General features: G+C 38.6%; 1 protein-coding gene across 6 annotated transcripts in view; it reads right to left on the bottom strand.

Moving 5' to 3' along the window:
* The window catches only part of LOC129659005 (histone H3.3A-like), a 247000-nt gene that overhangs the window by 79703 nt on the left and 145781 nt on the right, over positions 1 to 21516 (bottom strand). Inside the window, exon 6 of one of the 6 annotated variants that reach the window (XR_008717719.1) lies at positions 2979 to 3112. The exons of the other annotated variants lie outside the window; for them this stretch is intronic. The gene's annotated coding sequence lies outside the window, so the exon portion shown is untranslated. Of the gene's footprint in view, positions 1 to 2978; positions 3113 to 21516 lie in introns of those variants that run through there. 6 annotated transcript variants of the gene reach the window in all.

Here is a 21516-nt window from a genome sequence, read left to right as displayed (position 1 = left end):
TTCTGCTTTATTGACTATGCCAAAGCCTTTGACTGTGTGGATCATAATAAACTGTGGAAAATTCTGAAAGAGGTGGGAATACCAGACCACCTGACCTGCCTCTTGAGAAACCGATATGCAGGTCAGGAAGCAACAGTTAGAACTGGACATGGACCAGGTTCGATGCACGATACTGGATGCTTGGGGCTGGTGCACTGGGACGACCCAGAGGGACGGAATGGGGAGGGAGGAGGGAGGAGGGTTCAGGATGGGGAACACATGTATACCTGTGGCGGATTCATTTTGATATTTGGCAAAACTAATACAATTATGTAAAGTTTAAAAATAAAATAAAATTAAAAAAAAAAAAAAAAAGAACTGGACATGGAACAACAAACTGGTTCCATATAGGAAAAGGAGTCCGTCAAGGCTGTATATTGTCACCCTGCTTATTTAACTTCTATGCAGAGTACATCATGAGAAATGCTGGGCTGGAAGAAGCACAAGCTGGAATCAAGATTGCCGGGAGCAATATCAATAACCTGAGATATGCAGATGACACCACCCTTATGGCAGAAAGTGAAGAGGAACTCAAAAGCCTCTTGATGAAAGTGAAAGAGGAGAGTGAAAAAGTTGGCTTAAAGCTCAACATTCAGAAAACGAAGATGATGGCATCCAGTCCCATCATTTCATGGGAAATAGATGGGGAAACAGTGGAAACAGTGTCAGACTTTATTTTTGGGGGCTCCAAAATCACTGCAGATGGTGACTGCAGCCATGAAATTAAAAGACGCTTACTCCTTGGAAGGAAAGTTATGACCAACCTAGATAGCATATTCAAAAGCAGAGACATTACTTTGCCAACAAAGGTCCATCTAGTCAAGGCTATGGTTTTTCCTGTGGTCATGTATGGATGTGAGAGTTGGACTGTGAAGAAGGCTGAGTGCTGAATAATTGATGCTTTTGAACTGTGGTGTTGGAGAAGACTCTTGAGAGTCCCTTGGACTGCAAGGAGGTCCAACCAGTCCATTCTAAAGGAGATCAGCCCTGGGATTTCTTTGGAAGGAATGATGCTAAAGCTGAAACTCCAGTACTTTGGCCGCCTCATGCAAAGAGTTGACTCATTGGAAAAGACTCTGATGCTGGGAGGAATTGGGGGCAGGAGGAGAAGGGGACAGAGGATGAGACGGCTGTATGGCATCACTGACTCAGTGGACGTGAGTCTGGGTGAACTCTGGGCGTTGGTGATGGACAGGGAGGCCTGGCATGCTGCAATTCATGGGGTCGCAAAGAGTCGGACATGACTGAGCGACTGAACTGAACTGAAGTGAACTGAGCGACTTTAAAAAATTAAAAGAGTGCTATAACATAGCACCATAAACTAGATGGTTTAAAACAACAGAAATTTATTCACTCATAGTTGTGGAATCTGGAAGTTTGAAGTCAAGGGGGCTGCAGGGACATTTTGCTTCCAAAGGCTCTAGGGAAAAATCTTTCCTTGCCTCTTCCTACTTCCAGTAGTGGCCAGTAATCCTTGCTGTTCCTTGGTGGGCAGCTGCATCACTCACATCTCTGCCTCTGTTGTCACAAGGTCTCTATGTCTGATCTGTCCCTGTGTCTGAATCTCTCTCCCCTTTCTCCTATAAAGACACCAGCTATTGAGTTTGAGGGTCTATCTTGATCCAGTATGGCATCATCTTAACCAATTATACTTACAAAGATCCTATTTTCAAATAAAGTCACATTCTGAGTTTCAAAGTGGATATGAGTATTTGCAAGACACTGTTCAATTCAGTATAGTCATCTAGTACAAAATGTGGTTCTGTAGAGTGCTTCTTTAGAAGATAATAAAGGCATATTGTTATTATGATCAACTTATAAATAAAATTGCAAAAAATGTTATCTGTCTAACCTGCTGGGAAAAAAAATGCTTAACACAAGAGTGAAGGTTTTGAGAGCCAGTGTGCTATTCTTTGAGTTTCACATGCTTCTGCGCCTCAGTCCCAGGTACCACCACTAAGTTGCAATTAAAAGAAGCCTGCTTTGAACTGAACTCACATAAATCCAATTCTGTCTCATTTATTTGTTAAAAAAAATTTAAAGGCAGATGAAATTCCTCCCTTTATGCAGATATTTAAGTGGCTTCCCTGGGTGGCTCAGATGATAAAGAATCTACCTGCAATGCGGAAGACCCAGGTTCAATCCCTGGGTTGGGAACCCCTGGAGAAGGAAATGGCAAACCACTCCAGTATTCTTGCCTGGGAGGAGCCCATGAACAGAGCCTGATGGGCTGCAAGTCCATGGGGTCTCAAAGTGTGGGATACAACTGAGTGACCAACACTTTCACTTTCAGGATTGTAATACACGCATTGAAGGAGACTACAGATATAATATGAGTATGCGATCTAACCAAGCCCTCTACTCTGGGGAAAAATATCTAAGCTGAAACTGAGGAGACATCTGCCGTGTGTGTTTGTACAACACCAGAGGGCATCTTCTACGCTGTAATCTATGTGAATAGTGCTCCTGGATCTTTTGCAAAGCCTAACCAATAAAGCTGAACATGCTGCTGCTGCTGCTAAGTCACTTCAGTCGTGTCCGACTCTGTGTGACCCCATAGATGGCAGTCCACCAGGCTCCCCCGTCCCTGGGATTCTCCAGGCAAGAACACTGGAGTGGGTTGCCATTTCCTTCTCCAATGCATGAAAGTGAAAAGTGAAAGTGAAGTCGCTCAGTCTTGTTTGACTCTTAGCGACCCCATGGAATGCAGCCCACCAGGCTCCTCCATCCATGCGACTTTCCAGGCAAGAGTACTGAACGTGACAGCCCTGAAAAATATTAGGTAGGAATTATGTGAAGCAACTTAAGCTGGTGGGGGGGGGGCGGGGAGGGTGGGGAGCTAGTGGTAGTGCTAAAAGAACGCAGATAGTCATGGAAGAGGGAAGCACATATTACATGACCCAGATATGGGAAGGTAACTCAACTATTTTATTGGTGAAACTAATAAAATTAGTTTTATTAATGGGATAATTTCCACTGGCAGAGTTATTGTGAGACACTGATGCTCTGTGAAGAAGCCCAGAGGCCAGAACAGAGGAGTGTTCAGTCTCTGTTTCCTTTCTTTCTTTATTTCCTAGAAACAAAGTGAACTTGGGGTCACCAATGTGACATTTAACAAATAGCAGCTAACTTAATTCACACCTCTACCACCAACACTTAAGGTTCTAGGACTACCAATGATTGCTAAGTAAGGTTTGCTCTCCAGGCAACCTGTGTGAGAAAGGAAGGCCATATCTGGACAAAATGAACACATTCATCTTGAGATGATCAAAAAGAGAACTGAAATTAAGCCACTACCCTCCCTATTGCACAGTCTGCACCCTTCTCCCCACCCACACTCCTGCGATCTTATACCCTACCACACCTGACACTTTGATATTTCAGGAAATAGCTTATGCTGTTCTTTTCCTATGTTCCTACTATGTTTTTTCAACATTTTAATCTTCTTTTACCATGATAAAATATACATAACATGAAATTTATTATTTAAACCACTTTTCAGTGTATAATTCAGTTCAATTAAGTATATTAATGATGCTACGCATTTCCAGAATGTTTTCATTGTCCTGAACAGAAACTTTGTATCCATCAAACAATATCCCCCTCTTTCTCCTTTCCCTCAGCCCCTGGTAAAGTCTATTCTTTCTGTCTCTTTGCTTATTCTGTTACCTCATATGTGGAATCATACAATATATGTCCTTTATGTCTGGCTTATTTCCCTTACACAATGTCTTCAATGTTCATCCATGTTGTAGCATGACTCAGAATTGTTTTCCTTTTTATGACACATATCACATTTTGTTATACCACTCTTTCTTGTATAATTACTGTAATGCTGTAATTTTCCTGTTTTCACTAGCTTGCGGGCACCATGATGGCAGATGTAGTGGGCAGAATTTCTGCAATGGATCTCCACAAATGTCCTGCCTGAGTCCCTGAGATCTGTGAATATGATGAGCTATCAATCTTGGGATTGTGTTGTTATATGGGAAGACTGGACTAGCTGGGGAGGCCCATTAAAGCACAGAATTTTCTCTAGCTGAAGAGGAAGGCAGAGAGATACAATGCACGAGGGGTAGTCAACACTCCATTCAAAGATGGAGAGGTCATGTGAAAAGAAATGTGGATGACCTGATTGTGAAAAATGCTGACAGAGGCCCTGGAAGAGAGACAGCAAAGAAACTTGAGACCTCAGTTTTATAATGGCAAGGAAATGAATTCTGCCCACAACATGAATGAATTTGGAAATGCATTTGTCCTCAGAATCCATACCTGAGATCTGAGCCTGGTTAACACCTTGATTTTGGCCTGGTGAGACCCTCCCAGGCTGGACTTGCGACATACAACTGCTGCAAAATTGGGAGCTAATGACTGGGTGTTAGGTTACTAAATTTGCGGTAATTTGTTACCAAGCAATAGAAAGCCACTACAGCAGGCACTCTGCCTTTTTATGTTTAATCCCCAGTGTTTAGCCTAGTGCTTGGAACTGATTAGCTTCCCAATAAATGCTAACCATTTAAACTGAAGGAAGTGGCAAGAGGAAAGGATGATAGAAGGAGGAGATACAGGAGGAAAAATGAAAAAAGAATGAAAAATGGAGGGGGATGAAGAAAAAAAAAAATGATCCAAATCACGAGTAGGGGAGAACATCGAAAGCTGATCTTCACTGGAGTGCATGATGGAAATGTGTCTAAAACATATCTGGATTATCCTTTACCTCCTCTAGAAATTCAGATGTCAACATTCTTTTTATTTTTACTAGATGTTTTGATTATTTAATTGTGTAAACTAGCCATTTGTTTAGTGTCCTTTGGCATGACTTGGCTTGAATGAATCGAAATCATAAACATGATACTATTTGAATTAAAAATAGTTTAGATTTAAGGCTTGAACGTTCATTTTATGATCTCTCATACACCTGGATGATGAAGAATGACCTGCTGGTAAAAGTCCCCGAGGGCAATAAGTCAAAGGGAATTGGGACATTAATGTGTCCAGATTTTGAAGGAACTTGAAATAAATTGTAAATTATTTTTGTGAAATTATATGCCTTATTCTATTCTAAGAAACAAAGAATGAGTTGATCCCTTGCATGACCACTTGTCTGAATTTTAAATAATGTAAACAGATGCCAAAGCTTTTGATATTTAAAATGTCACTTTTAGAGTTCCTCACATAAAAAGGAGGGTAATTTCCTTAACAGAAAATATCTTCCCATCCACATGCTACAGCCCTTGTAATTCTACCATTACACATTAATTTCTTTGGATTAAACACTGATGTTAAATCTTATGAAACACAGTCATATTACCAGAAGGAGTAAAATGTAAATTCATTGATCTTTAAGTATTAATAAATGTATCAGATTATCTTTCTCTCCTTTGCACATAAGCAATGAAAATCTGTTTGTATAGGGCAATAATGAAGAGAAACTAGCCTCAAAAGCAACTTTACTTTTATGGAATTATCTGTAGAGCAGGCCCTGGTTGAAAAATTGTGATTGAGTAGGAACTTAGATTTCACAACCTGATCTACTACACGGTTAAAGGTATCCTGAAATGACAAGAAAGGTTGACATAGAGCTTAGAGGCTTCTTTTATCTGATGAGACACATAAAGAGATCATGCCCATCAAGATGTTTATTAAAATGCTTTTTGCCATCAATGCTATTCCTTTATTTCCTTATTAAAAATGATAAATAATATCTCTCCCCCCTACTTTATTGAGGTATAACTGACAAAGAAGATGTCTATTTTTCACTATGACAGATTGGCAGTCTCAACTGGCTGAAGAAAAACAGGAATGTCTTTGGGTGTGTAACTCAAGAACAGAAGAGTGCAGACTTCAAACAGAGATGGAAGGCTCTCATGTTCAGTGTTCACAAAAACCTTGGCTTCTCTGTCCTGCTCTCTTTCTTCCTGTCTCTGTCTTTCTCTCTTCTTTCTTTATCCACTCCCCACCCTCTCCAATCTTCTTTCTTTCTCTCTCTCTCTTTCCCTCCTGTGTACCATGTGTCAAATCTACCTTTCCTTGTGTTGGCTTTATTCTCTGGGAATTTCTTTTCCTTGCTAAAACAGATGGTATCCTACAGTGCTCTGAGGATATATTCTGCTTTATGGCCTATAATTTCAGATAGAAAAGATGCAGCACAAATACTGGGAATGACTCTGATTGGTCAAAGTTTTGATGACCTTCCCATCCCTGTACACAGAGATGAGATTGGTCCTCTGTCCTACATATCACAGAGAAGTTCTTTACCAGAAAAAGAAGAGAGAGAAAAATGTTATAGGCAGATGAATCTCAGCTTACACAATCTAACTTCCAAGGTCTAACTGGATTGGTGGGATGAATCAATACACGGCTTCACTTCTTTATGGCTGAGAGCAAAGTTTCTATTTCACATTGATGTTACATAGTTTCAACACTTCTACAGCAGAGGAGAGAGAGGACAAGGACCTGGAGAGCAATACTGAGATTTTTATTATTATCTTTTACTGATGGCATCACTGACTCCATGGAAGTGAGTTTGAGTGAACTCTGGGAGTTGGTGATGGACAGGGAGGCCTGGCGTGCTGCGATTCATGGGGTCGCAAAGAGTCGGACACGACTGAGTGACTGAACTGAACTGAACTTTACTGTTATTCTCTTTTAAGAATACAACAGCTGGATCACTGCCCTACAAATAATAAACATTTTCAAAAGTATTGAAACTGTGCTGTTTTGATGAAGTTAGATTCCTGAGTTCCAACTTGACTGCTGTAATCTGAGTTAAAATGTAGTTCCACCTTGCCAACAATTAAGTGCTGGAATATTTAAAACAAAATGAAGAGTTTTAGGTTTAGGTTTCACTCTACCTTTTTTTCCCATTGTGGTAAAATTGGTATATATTATTATATAAGTTTCAGGAGTGCAGTTCAGTTCAGTTCAGTTGCTCAGTCATGTCCAACTCTTTGTGACCCCATGAACTGCAGCACACCAGGCCTCCCTGTCCATCACCAACTCCCGGAGTCCACCCAAACCCATGTCCATTGAGTTGATGATGTCATCCAACCATCTCATCCTCTGTCGTCCCTTCTCCACCTGCCTTCAATATTTTCCACTATCAGGGTCTTTTCCAATGAGTCAGCTCTTCGCATCAGGTAGCCAAAGTATTGGAGTTTCAGCTTCAACATCAGTCCTTCCAATGAACACCCAGGACTGATATCCTTTAGGATGGACTGGTTGGATCTTCTTGCAGTTCAAGGAACTATCAAGAGTCTTCTCTAACACCACAGTTCAAAAGCACCAATTTTTTGACACTTAGCTTTCTTTATAGTCCAACTCTCACATCCAAACATGACTACTGGAAAAACCATAGCCTTGACTAAATGAACCTTTGTTGGCAAAGTAATGTCTCTGCTTTTTAATACGCTGTCTAGGTTGGTCATAACTTTCCTTCTAAGGAGTAAGCGTCTTTTAATTTCATGGCTGCAATCACCATCTGCAGTGATTTTGGGTTATAATTTAATATCTGTGATTACTTTTGGTGATTACCACAAGAAGTCTAGTTAATGTCAATCAACAGCACAGGAACCGAGAACTTACAAATGAACGAGCTGGATTTAGAGAAGGCAGAAAAACCAGAGATCAAACTGCCAAATCATCAGTTCAGTTCAGTTCAGTCGCTCAGTTGTGTCTGACTCTTTGTGACCCCATGAATCACAGCACGCCAGGCCTCCCTGTCCATCACAAACTCCCAGAGTTTACTCAAACTCGTGTCCATCAAGTCAGTAATGCCATCCAGCCATCCCATCCTCTGTCGTCCCTTCTCCTCCTGCCCCCAATCCCTCTCAGCATCAGTCTTTTCCAATGAGTCAATTCTTTGCATGAGGTGGCCAAAGAACTGGAGTTTCAGCTTTAGCATCAGTCCTTCCAATGAACATCCAGGACTGATCTCCTTTAGAATGGACTGGTTGGATCTCCTTGCAGTCCAAGGGACTTTCAAGAGTCTTCTCCAACGCCAAATCATAGATCATAGAAAAAGCAAGAGAATTCCAGAAAACATCTACTTTTGCTTTATTGACTATGCCAAAGCCTTTGACTGTGTGAATCACAGCAAACTGTGGAAAATTCTTAAAGAGACTGGAATACCAGACCACTTCACCTGCCCCCTCAGAAACCTGTATCCAGGTCAAGATACAATAGTTAGAACTGGACATGGAACAATAGACTGGTTCAAAACTGGGAAAGGAGTATGTCAAGGCTATATATTGTCACCCTGCTTATTTAACTTATATGCAGAGTACATATTGGGCTAGATGAATCACAAGTCAGAATCAAGATTGCCAAGAGAAATATCAGTAACCTCAAATATGCAGATGACACCACCCTAATGGCAGAAAGTCAAGAGGAACTAAAAAGCCTCTTTTCAAGGGTGAAATAGGAAAGTGAAAAAAGCTGCCTTAAAACTGAACATTCAAAAAACTAAGATCATGGCATCCAGTCCCATCACTTCATGGCAAATAGATGGGGAAAGAATGGAAACAGTGACAGATTTTATTTTCTTGGGCTCCAAAATCACTGTGGAAGATGACTGCAGACATGAAATCAAAAGACGCTTGCTCCTTGGAAGAAAAGCTATGACAAACCGAGATGGCATATTAAAAAGCAGAGACATCACTTTACCAACACAGGTCCATATAGTCAAAGCTATGGTTTTTCCAGTAGTCATGTATGGATGTGAGAGTTGAACCATAAAGAAGGCTGAACGCTCAAGAATTGATGCTTTCAAACTGTGGTGTTGGAGAAGATGCTTGAGAGTCCTTTGGGCAGCAAGGAAATTAAACCAGTCAATCCTAAAGGAAATCAGTCCTGAATATTCATTGGAAGGACTGATGCTGAAGCTAAAGCTCCAGTACTCTGGCCACTTGATACGAAGAAGAGACTCACTGGAAAAGAGCTTGATGCTGGAAAAGACTGAGGGTAGTAGGAAAAGGGAGCAAAAGAGGATGAGATTGTTGGATGGCATCACCAACTCTATGGACATGAGTTTGAGCAAAGTCTGGGTGATAGAGAAAGACAGGGAAGACTGATGTGCTGTAATCCATGGGGTCACAAAGAGTTGGATATGACTTAGCGACTGAACTACAACAACCATACAACTGATGTCCACTTATTCCCCCCACCCCACAAAACTATTCCCCTCTGGTAACCATGCATCTGTTCTCTGTTTATGAGTTTGTTTTCTTTGCTCATTTAAGATTTCACATGTGGGTTATTTCATAGGAATTTTCTTCTCTGTCTGATTTATCTCAATTAATGTAATATCTTCAAGGTATATTTATGTTGCAAAAGCAAGGTATCATTTTTTTAAGCTTGAGTAATATTCCATATTGTGTGTGTGTGTGTGTGTGTGTGTGTGTGTGTGTGCGCACGTGTGCGCGCATGCGCATGTGCGTATCACATCATCTTTATCCCTTCAACTTTCCACAGATACTTAGGCTGCTTTCATATCTTGGCTATTATAAATAATGCTGTGATGGGGTACATATATTTCTTTTCAAATTAGTGTTTTCATATTATCTGATAAGTACACAGAAGTGAAATAGCTGGATCACATGGTGGTTCTACTTTTAATTTTTTTAGGAATCTCCATACTTTTATCCATCGTGGCTATACCAGTTTACATTCCCACCAACAAGGCACAAAAGTTCCCTTTTCTCGGCCTCCTTGTCAACAACTGCTCTTTCCTATCTTCTTGAAGATAACCATTCTGACAGGTCTAAGACAATATCTTAGGGTTGGATTTGCATTTTCCTTATGGTAAGTGCTATTGACCATTTTCACACACGTGTTGGCCATTTGTTTGTCTTCTTTGGAAAAAATTCCTATTTAGCTCCTCTTTTAAAAAATTTGTTTTTTTTTTGTTGTTGTTGTTGTTAAGTTGTATTAGTTCTCAATATATTTTGGGTATTAACCCTTTATTGAATACATAATTCAAAATATCTTCCCCCATTCACTAGGTTGCTTTTTAATTTTAATGACAGTTTCCTTTGCTGCATAAACGTTTTTTGTTTGGTGTAATTCTGTTTATTGTTGCTTTTGTTTCTCCTGCTTTTGGAGGTAGATACAGAAAAACACTGCCAAGACTGATTTCAAGTAGCTCACCACATATGCTTTCTACCAGGAATTTTATGGTTTGGGGTCTTACATTGAAGCCTTTAATCCATTTTGAGTTAATTTTTTCTAGATGTGAGAGAGTGGTCTAGTTTTATTCTTTTATATATGGATGCCCATTTTCCCCAAAAACAGTTACTGGAAAGACTGTTTCCCCCATAATATAATCTTGCCTCCTATGTGTTACACTGATCATATAAACATAGATTTATTTCTGGGCTCTCTATTCTGTTCCATTCATCTGTGTGCCCTTTTTTTTTTTTTTTTTTTGGTGCCCTTACTAAACTGTTTTGATTATCATAACTTTCTAATATGGTCTGAAGTCAGGGAGTATGATACTTTCAGCTTTGTTTTTCTTTCTCATTGCTTTGGCTTCTCAGGATCTTTTGTGTCTCTGTACAAATTTAAGAATTTTGTTCCAGCTCTGTGAAAAATGACATTTAATAGAGACTTCACTGAATCTGTAGACTACTTTCAGCAGTATGGACATTTTAACAGTATTAATTTTTCTAATCCATGAGTTGACTATATCTTCCCATTTATTTGTATCTTCTTCAATTTCTTTTAATGATATATTACCATTTTCAGTGTATAAGTCTTTCATCTCCTTAAATTTATTCCTAGGTATTTTATCTCTTTTGATGCAGGTGTAAATGGAATTCTTTTCTTAATTTCTCTTTCTGGTAATTAATTATTAGTGTATCAAAATGCCACAGATTTCAGTGTACTGGTTTTATATCTTGTAACTTTACTGAATTAATTTATTATTTCTAACTTTTTTTAAAGTGCAGTCTTCAGGGTTTTCTGTATATAGTACGTCATACATAAAGTGATGATATTACTTCTTCCTTTTTTATTTAGATACCTCTTGTTTTATTTTTCTTGCCTAACTGTCATGGCAAGGACTCCCAATATTATGTTAAATAAAAACAGTGAGGGTGGGCATTCTTCTCTTGTCCTGATCTTAGAGAAAAAGCTTTGAACTTTTCACCACTGAAAACTGTATGAGTTGTGGGTTTGTCATAAATGATCTTTATTATGTTGAGGATGCTCCCTCTATATCTCCTTTGTGGAGAGATTCTTAACATAAATGGATGTTGAAATGCTTTTTGTGAAATGCTTTTTGTCAATCTACTGAGATCATGTGATTTTTATCATTCATTTTGTTAATGTGGTATATACATTGATTCATTTGTTGATGTTGTATCATCCTTACATCCTTGGGAAAAATCCCATTTGATCATTGTGTGTGATCCTTGTAATGTATTGTTGAATTTGGCTTACTACTATTTTCTGGAAAATTTTTGCATCTATATTCAGCAAGGCTACTGACCTTGATGATTTTGTGTGTGTGGTGTTCTTGTCTGGTTTTGCTATCAGGATAATGCTGCTGCTACTGCTAAGTCACTTCAGTTGTGTCCGACTCTGTGTGACCCCATAGACGGCAGCTTTCCAGGCTCCTCCATCCCTGGGATTCTCCAGGCAAGAACACTGGAGTGTGTTGCCATTTCCTTCTCCAACGCATGAAAGTGAAAGTGAAGTCGCTCAGTAGTATCCGACTCTTAGCGACCCCATGGACTGCAGCCTACCAGGATCCTCTGTCCATGGGATTTGCCAGGCAAGAGTACTAGAGTGGGGTGCCATTGCCTTCTCTGCAGGATAATGCTAGCTTTATAAAATGAGTTTGGAAGGATTCCTTCCTCTTCAGTTTTTTCAAAGAGTTTGGGAAGGATAGATATTAAATTTTCTTTGAATGTTTGATAGAATTAAACAGTGAAGCTGTCTGGTCTGAGACTTTGTTTTTTGGGAGGTTTTTATTACTGATTGAATTTATTTATATTCAGATTTTCCATCTCTTCATGGTTCAGTCTTGGAAAAGTGTATGTTTCTACAAATTTATTCTTTATTCATTTCTTCTATGTTGCCCAAGTTGTGGGCATATAACTGTTTGTAGTAGAGTCCTGTGATCTTTTGCATTTCATTTAATCAGTTACAACTTCTCTCTCATTTCTGATTTTTTTGAACCCCTTTTTTCCCTTGGTCAGTCTATCTAAATGTTGCCAATTTTTAAAATCTTTTCAAAGAACTAAGAAGAGCTAGTTGCCTAAATCTAAAGAAACAGATTTTCTCTATTATCTTTTTAGTCTCTATTTTGTTTATTTCCACTCTGATCTTTATTATTTGTTCTTTTTTCTATTAACTTTGGGCTTTGATTATTTTTTTCTAGATATTTGGGCTTCCCTGGTGGCTCAGAGGGTAAAGCATCTGCTTTGGGCTTTGATTATTTTTTTCTAGATATTTAATGAAAAGAAAGATTGTTTATTTAAGGTTTTTATTATTTAATGAGGTGAACCTGTATTACTAGTAACTTCTGTTGTAAAACTTTTGCTGCATTCCATAGGTTTTGGTATATTATACTTCTGTTTTCATTTGTATCTAGGTATTTTTTTTATTTCTCCTTTTATTTCTTCAGTGATCCACTGCACGTTGTTTATCTCCACATTTTTTTTCTAGTTTTCTTCTTGTAACTGATTTCTAATTTCATACCACTGTGGTTGGAAAAGATGCTGCCCTATCATTATAATGATCTCGAATTTCCTGGGACATTTTTGGGGCTTAACGTGTGATCTATCCTAGAGAATGTTCTGTGTGCATTTGAGAAGAATGTTAACTCTGCTGCTTTTGGATAGATTGCTTTGTATTTATCTATACAGTCCATCTGGTGTAATGGGCCATTTTATTGTGATTTTATGTAATGTGATTTTAAATCAATGTTTTCTTACTAATATTGTCTGATCATTGATGTTAAATTCTCCTACTACTATTGTATTGCTGTCAAGTTCTCCCTTTAGGTCCATTAATTTTGTTTTATATATTTTGATGTTCCTATGTTGGATGCATATATATTTTATAAACATATATTTTATATCTTTCCATAGTACTGACTTTTTATAATTATGTAATGGCCTTTTTTGTCTTTTATTACAGTCCTTGTTTTAAAGTATTTTATCTGAGTTACACCAGGCTTTTGTTTCTGTTTGCATGGACTGTCTTTTTCCATCCTTCACTTTCAGTCTGTGTGTCCTTACTTCTTACTTCTGAAATAAAGATGAATATTTGTAATGATGAAAGGTACAGTTCACAATGAAGATAGACATCATAAACCATCAGACACCTAACAACAAAGAAACAAGGATTCATAAAGCAAAAATCAGAAGAAATATAAGCGAAAAGGAAAAAAATATACAATCATAGTGAGACATAATAACATTTTTCTGAGAATACTTTATCAAGTGTGGAAAAAATAAGAATAGAAGCATCTTGAATGATGTCATTAATAATTTAAATATAACATTATTATTTCTGTTTATATTAATCTCATATCCTACACAAATATATTTAAAATTCTGTCATATTTTGTTATTAGGTGTCCATAGCACATTTAGGAAAACTGGCAAAAAGATAACCATTATTAAATTTCAAAAGATAGAATTATTTTTTTTTGTAATTCAGTTATACATATACACGTACATTGTTTTTGAAATTCTCCATTATAGGTTATTACAAGATATTGACTATAGTTCCCTGTGTTATGCAGTAAACTTTTATTGCTTGTTGCATATCTATTATTTTAAAATAAAAATCCAGCATTCTAGTCATAGTGAGTCAAACAAGTTGAATCAAAATGTCATAAATTTTTTAGTTAGGCAAAAATTTAAAAGCTTCCTAAAATACATATAATATTCATATTATTTATATTAGTATACAAGAGCTTTTCTACTACACTTGAAAAAGGCTTGAGAAAGAACATCAAAAAAAAGAAGAGATGGAAAAATTGGAAAACATAACTAAATGAAATGGGAGTACTGAATATGAAATAGAAAAAGTAAACCAAAGCAAATAAAAGTAAAAGATCCTCATATAGTCCAGTGGACTTTAAACATGACTGCTCATTAGAAACATACCTGGAGCTCTGGCCAAAAAAAAAAAAAAACAAAACACAAAACTTGAGCATTTGTATTTTTCAAAAAAATTCCAAGATAATTCTGATATGCATATGAATTTTAAAAAGCAATTACAGGGTTTTTTTCTAATAAATGGTAGTTTTGGTGATAATAGAAATCTGTTATTTTTCTGTTGACCAAACATGATACAATGGTATTAAGCGAGTAATATTTACATAATCACAATAGTGAAAGATGTTTATCAGTTTTCACAATTAATAGCCAGACAAAAGAAAAAAGATAATTACAATTGCACACCAAAATGGGAACATGATTAACCTAACAATACCAAAATAACCAGAAATAATTACAAACAATTTGGGGTGATGTTGTAAGTGGAAGTGCATGTGCATACACATGCACATGTTTTCATCTGCTCAGCCAGTCTGTTTTTTGCTGGATGCATTTAATTCATTTATATCTTTCTTAATTTTGGGGGGTTTATTTCTTGTAGGTAGGTGTTTTCCTTTTCTTATTTCCTGCCTAGAGAAGTTCCTTTAGCATTTGTTGTAAAGCTGGTTTGGTGGTGTTGAATTCTCTTAACTTTTGCTTCTCTGGAAAGCTCTTGATTTCCCAATCAAATCTGAAGGAGAGTCTTGCTGGGTAGAGTATTCTCGGTTGTTCTGCCATGATTTCTACCATTCTGTCTTCCAGGTTAAGTATCCATTCTTCTCCCTCAGTTATTCTGCTATTGATTCCCTCTAGTGTCTCATTCATCTCTGTTTTTTTGTTCTTTAGTTCTCAGTTCAATTCAGTTCAGTCACTCAGTAAAGTCCAACTCTCTGCAACCCCATAGACTGCAGCATGCCAGGCTTCCCTGTCCATCACCAACTCCCAGAGCTTGCTCAAACTCATGTCCATCAAGTCGATGAAGCTATCCAACCATCTCTTCCTCTGCCATCCCCTTCTCCTCCTGCCTTCAAACGTTCCCAGCATCAGGGTCTGTTCCAATAAGTCAGTTCTTTGCATCAGGTGGCCAAAGTACTGGAGCTTCAGCTTCAGCATCAGTCCTTTCAATGAATATTCAGGACTGATTTCCTTTAGGATTGACTGGTTTGATTTCCTTGCAGTCCAAGGGACTCTCAAGAGTCTTCTCCAACACCACACTTCAAAAGCATCACAATTCTTCGGCACTCAGCTTTCTTTACGGTTCAACTCTCACATCCATACATGACCACTGGAAAAAGCCATAGCTTTGACTAGATAGACATTTGTTGGCAAAGTAATGTCTCTGCTTTTGAATATGCTATCTAGGTTTGTCATAGCTTTTCTTCCAAGGAGCAAGTGTCTTTTAATTTCATGGCTGCAGTCAACATCTGCAGTGATTTCGGAGCCCAAGAAAATAGTCTGTCAGTTTCCATTGTTTCCCCATCTATTTGCCATGAAGTGATGGGACCGGATGGCATGATCTTAGTTTTTGAATTTTGAGTTTCAAGCCAGCTTTTTCACTCTCCTCTTTCCCTTTCATCAAGAGGCTCTTTAGTTCCTCTTCACTTTCTGCCATAAGGGTGATGTCACCTGCATATCTGAGGTTATTGATATGTCTTCTGGCAATCTTGACTTCAGCTTGTGCTTCATCCAGCCTGGTATTTCACATGATGTACACTGCATATAAGTTAAATAAACAGGGTGACAATATACAGCCTTGACATACTCCTTTTCCAATTTGGAACCAGTCTGTTGTTTCATGTCCAACTGTAAATGTTGCTTCTTGACCTGCATACAGATTTCTCAGGAGGCAAGTAAGCTGGTCTGGTATTCTCATTTATTGAAGAATTTTCCACAGTTTTTCTGTGATCCACACAAAGGCTTTGCTATAGTCAATAAAGCATAAGTAGATGTTTTTCTCAAACTCTCTTGCTTTTTCAATGATAGAGTAGATGTTGGCAATTTGATCTCTGGTTCCTCTGCCTTTTCTAAATCCAGCTTGAACATCTGGAAGTTATAAGTTCGCATAATGTTGAAGCCTAACTTGGAGAATTTTCAGCATTACTTTGCAAGCATGTGAGATGAGTGCAATTGTGTGGTAGTTTGAACATTCTTTGGCATTGCCTTTCTTTGGGACTGGAATGAAAACTGACTCTTTCCAGTCCTGTGGCCATTGCTGAGTTTTCCATATTTGCTGGCACACTGAGTGTTGCACTTTAATAGCATCATCTTTCAGGATTTGCAGTAGCTCAGCTGGAATTTCATCACCTCCACTAGCTCTGTTCATACTGATACTTCCTAAGGCCCACTTGACTTCACATTCCAGAATGTCTGGCTCTAGGTGAGTGATCATACCATCATGGTTATCTAGGTCATTAAGATCTTTTTTGTATAGTTCTTCTGTGTTCTTGCCATCTCTTCTTAATATCTTATGCTTTTGTTAGGTCCATATCATTCCTGTCCTTTATTGTGCCCATCTTTGCATGAAATATTGGTGTCTCTTTGGTAATGATTTCTTGCATCTTCTCAAGCTTTGCCTCCATTCTTTTTCTGAGATTCTGGATCATCTTCACTATCATTATTCTGAATTCTTTTTCTGGAAGGTTGCCTATCTCCACTTCATTTACTTGTTTTTCGGGGTTTTATCTTGTCCTCTCATCTGGGACATAACTTCTGCTTTTTCATGATGATTAACTTTGTGTAGCATGGTTTTTGTTTTAATTGCTGTGGGACTGTCGTTCTTCTTCTGTCTGCCCTCTGATGGAGGAGCATAAGGTTTGTGTAAGCATTCTGGTGGGAGGGACTGGTGGTGGGAAAAGCTGGGTCTTGCTCTGGTGGGCAGGGTCTTGCTCAGTAAAGTTTAATCCAATTATCTGATGATGGCTGGGGTTGTGTTCCCTTCTTGGTAATTTTTTGGCCTGAGGCAGCCCAGCCCTAGAGTCTGGTTTGGGTTATGTATGGTTGTTTATGATTGGGTTAATGGCAACCTCCAAGAGGTATACACTGTGGGGGACCTTCCCGGACTGGTGCCCCCGACCATGTGGCAAGTTCCTGCCAACTTACATCTCCCCAGAAGACCCTCCAACACTAGCAGGTAGTTTTGGTTCAGTGTCCTATGGGGTCACTGCTCCTTTCCTCTGAGTCTTGGTGCACATAAGGTTTTATTCATGCCCTCCATGACTGGAGTCTTTCTTTCTCCCACTCCTGCGGATGTCTTGTAATCAAATCCCGCTGGCCTTCTCAGATTCCCTGGGGATTCCCATTCCCTTTGTTAGATCCCCAGGCTGGGAAGCCTGATGTGGGGTTCAGAACCTTTACAATACTGGGAGAACTTCTTTGGTATTGTTCTCTAGATTGTGGGTCATCCACCCTGCAGTTTGGATAGGACTGAGCGACTAAACAACAATACCCTGCAGCTATGGGACTTGATTTTATCATGATTGTGTTCCTCCTACTGTCCCACTGTGGCTTCTTCTTTGTCTTTGGACATGAGGTATCTTTTGTTCTGGTAGGTTCCAGCATCCTCCTGTCAATGGTTGTTCACCAGCTAGCTGTGATTTTGGTGCTCTCACAGGAGATGAGCACACATCCTTCTACTCTATCATCTTGATCCGGAAGTCTGTGTGTGTCCTTACTTCTGAAGTAAGTCTCTTATAGGTAAAACATAGAGGGCCTTTTTTTTTTAATCCATTCAGCCACACTTTGTCTCTTCATTGGAAAATTCAGTGCAATTTCACTTAAAGTAATTATTGATAGGTATGTACTTACTGTCATTTTGTTAACTGTTTTCTCTTTTTGTAGTTCCTCTCTGTTCCTTCTCTTTCTCCCTACCTTAGTGGTTTGATGGCTTTCTTTAGTATTATGTTGAGGTTACTTTCTCATTTTGTTTTGTTATTTACTATAAATTTTTGCTTTGTTGTTATTGTGAGGTTCACATACAACATTCTATGTATACAATGTTCTAAGTTGGTAACGACTTAAACTTGAACACATTCCAGAACTTTACATGTTTATTTCCTCCACACTGAATAAGTTTGATGTTACCTTTTACATATTTATATTTTATGTATTTCTTACCTAGAATGTAGTTTTAGTTAATTTCAATACTTTTTTCTTTTAACTTTCATACTGACTTTATAAGTGATTTATTCATTAACTTTATATTTACCTTTTCTAGTAAGATTTTTACTTTGGTATACGTTCTTGTTACTAATTAGTGCTATTTCTCTTCTTATCCACAACAACTGTTACCTATTATTGATAGAAATGCTTCTCTAAAGAAGAACTGCCATTCTTTATTTATAGAAATAATTATTTATTCATATTGATATAGACTTATGGGTATTTGTTTTATCTATGGGTTATGATCTAACATTTTAGCTATTCATTTTGTTGCTGAAACTGTTCCAGCTTTGGCCACTGAATGCTCTTTCAGGTTGTCCTGTTCTTACCTCTTATGACTAGGAGTAAGAGAAACAGAGAAGCTATATGTGTCCTGAACACTAGAATCCATCTGATAAAAAACTTTACATGAATGTGATTCTCACAACAGGTAAGGTAAGCCTTAGTATCCCCAGTACACATGGATTATAGATATAACATTCAGATAGGCTAAGTAGCTTGCCCAAAGATACAGAGCAAATTTGAGATTATAAATAGGATTGTACTTGGATTTGTCTGACTTCACAGCCTTTTTCTGATATACCACACTGCCTTGCTTTAAAGACTCAGGCTTTGGCTTGGGGAAATGCTCCAGTAACTGATTGCCAGGTACAAGCACTCTCTTTGTGTGTGTGTTAGTTGCTCAGTCATGTCCATCTTTGTGACACCATGAACTGTAGCCTGCCAGGCTTCTCTGTCCATGGAATTCTCCAGGCAAGAATACTGGAGTGGATTGCCATTCCCTTCTCTAGAGGATCTTCTCAAACCAGGGATTGAATCCTGGTCTCCTGCATTGCAGGAAGATTCTTTACCATTTCAGCTACAGGGAAGTCCTCTCTTTGTAGCAATTCCTCCAATTCTAAACTCTTGTTTCCCTTTTCCGGAGTCTCTTTCACTGGTTCCAAATCAGGAAAGGAGTACGTCAAGGCTGTATATTGTCATCCTGCTTATTTAACTTACATGCAGAGTACATCATACAAAATGCTGGGCTGGATGAAGAACAAACTAGAATCAACATTGCTGGGAGAAATAGCAATAATCTCAGATATGCAGATGACACCACCCTTACAGCAGAAAGCAAAGAACTAAAGAGCCTCTTGATGAAAGTGAAAGAGGAGAGTGAAAAAGCTGGCTTAAAACTCAACGTTCAGAAAACTAAGATCATGCCATCCAGTCCCATCACTTCATGGCAAATAGATGGGGAAACAATGGAAGCAGTGAGAGACTTTATTTTGGGGGGCTCCAAAATCACTGCAGATGGCAACTGTAGCCATGAAATTAAAAGATGCTTGCTCCTTGGAAGAAAAGCTATGACCAACCTAGACAGCATATTAAAAAGCAGAGACATTACTTTGCCAACAAAGGTCATCTAGTCAAAGCTATGGTTTTTTGAGTAGTCATGTATGGATGTGAGAGTTGGACTATAAAGAAACCTGAGTGCAGAATTATTGCCTTTGAACTGTGGTGTTAGAGAAGACTCTTGAGAGTTTCTTGGACTGCAAGGAGATCCAACCAGTCAATCCTAAAGGAAATCAGTCCTGAATATTCATTGGAAGGACTGATGCTGAAGCTGAAATTCCAATACTTTGGCCACCTGATGAACTGATTCACTGGAAAAGACATTGATGCTGGGAAAGACTGAAGGCAGGAGGAGAAGGGGACGAAAGAGGATGAGATGGTTGGATGGCATCACTGACTTGATGGACATGAGTTTGAGTAAGCTCTGATTAGTGATGGACAGGGAAGCCTTGTGTGCTGCAGTCCATGGGGTTGCAAAGAGTTGGACACAACTGAGCGACTGAACTGAACTGTCTCCCTTTTCCTAAGTCTCTTTTCCCTCCTCTCTGTTTCTGATCTTAGAGAAATGCATTTTGGAAGCTGAAGATTTTCCAGGGCACGTAAGAATTACAGAGAAACACCTTTCATTCATATCACTACACCAGCATCCCTGTAAGAAGAGGGCCCATAAAAGAATCTTAACACTACGCTTCTTTGAAATAAAGAGTCATGATTTTGCTTAATGGGTGATCAAATGGACCTTTACAACCATCAGAAAGAACTGATACCCTGGAATCTTGGAATCTTTCTACCTATTTGAGTCTAGGAGGTTCCAATTGAATCACCTTTGCCAAAACAACTCAAAAAGCAAGAGAAACCAGAGAGATATGGAAAGTGGGAGGGGAAGAGAGAAGGCTTTCCTGGCAGATAAACATTTGAAGACTTTACTAAATTTTAAGTCATATGTTAAAGCTGTCAAAAGAGAATATTGGCTCATCTCCTCACCTCCCCCCCCCCAAAAAAAAACCCCACCAGAATATTTTCTAAAAGTCAATGTTATGATAGAGAATAGAAACTATATTAACAATGACTGCCTAGTTTATCTCAAGGTTTTAGAACTTGGGTGGTGGTTTTTCCTAGTAGCAAAGAATAAACACAGTCAAAGAAAAAGCTCAAGGCTGGCATGATACTCAGCCAGAAACTGAAAGCTGGGAGATAAGCCTAGTGAACTGTGCACAAGTAGCTGCACCGGCCAAAGAAAGGATGGTACCATTTATCGACTGAGCATCTAGGTATTAGTGCAGGGGTTTTACATATATATTGTCATTTACATGACAAAAGTACATGACCATTATCATTATGTTCATTTTGCAGAAGAGGAAGCTGAGGTCAGACAGGCCACGTTATTTGGCTAAAAGTTGCATGGTTTATGTGCCAGCACCACCCAGTGTGACTCAAGCCACACCTAACATGGGAGGTGGATTGTTCCTGGAAGAGGTTGTGTGGTCTCAACCATGCAGACAGATTTGGACAGTGGGGTAGAAGGGGAGGCAATGTCCTGAGTTTTGGGGGCTGTTGGTGTTATCAGAAAAGTCTGCCTTCAGTCTACACTAGGCTTGGGTTCAGGGTAAGGCTTGCAGCCTTTAAGGAGAATGACAAATGCAGGAAATTATAACATGGTGGATAAAAGCTAGGGCACTTCAGTGAGCCATATTTGAGCTAGAGATACAAATGAAAGTGACCTGTGCCCATGGGAAAGGTGCCTGACCCCTCTAAATTGTGACATTCTCATCTGTCAAATGGGAATAACAGTCCTATCTTTCTTAAAGGATTTTATGTAAATTAAGTAAAATATTATATATAAAAATAAAAGCAAGCCCCATAATATTGCGTATTTCAGATGCAATGCTATTGGCAACTATCTCCTGGGCCCTGGAACTCCAGGCTGCCT

This window comes from Bubalus kerabau, chromosome 8 (genome assembly GCF_029407905.1).
Source record: "Bubalus kerabau isolate K-KA32 ecotype Philippines breed swamp buffalo chromosome 8, PCC_UOA_SB_1v2, whole genome shotgun sequence".
Taxonomy (NCBI): domain Eukaryota; kingdom Metazoa; phylum Chordata; class Mammalia; order Artiodactyla; family Bovidae; genus Bubalus; species Bubalus kerabau.
Note: the sequence above shows the minus strand (reverse complement) of the source record. Positions and strands in the feature narration are given on the sequence as shown.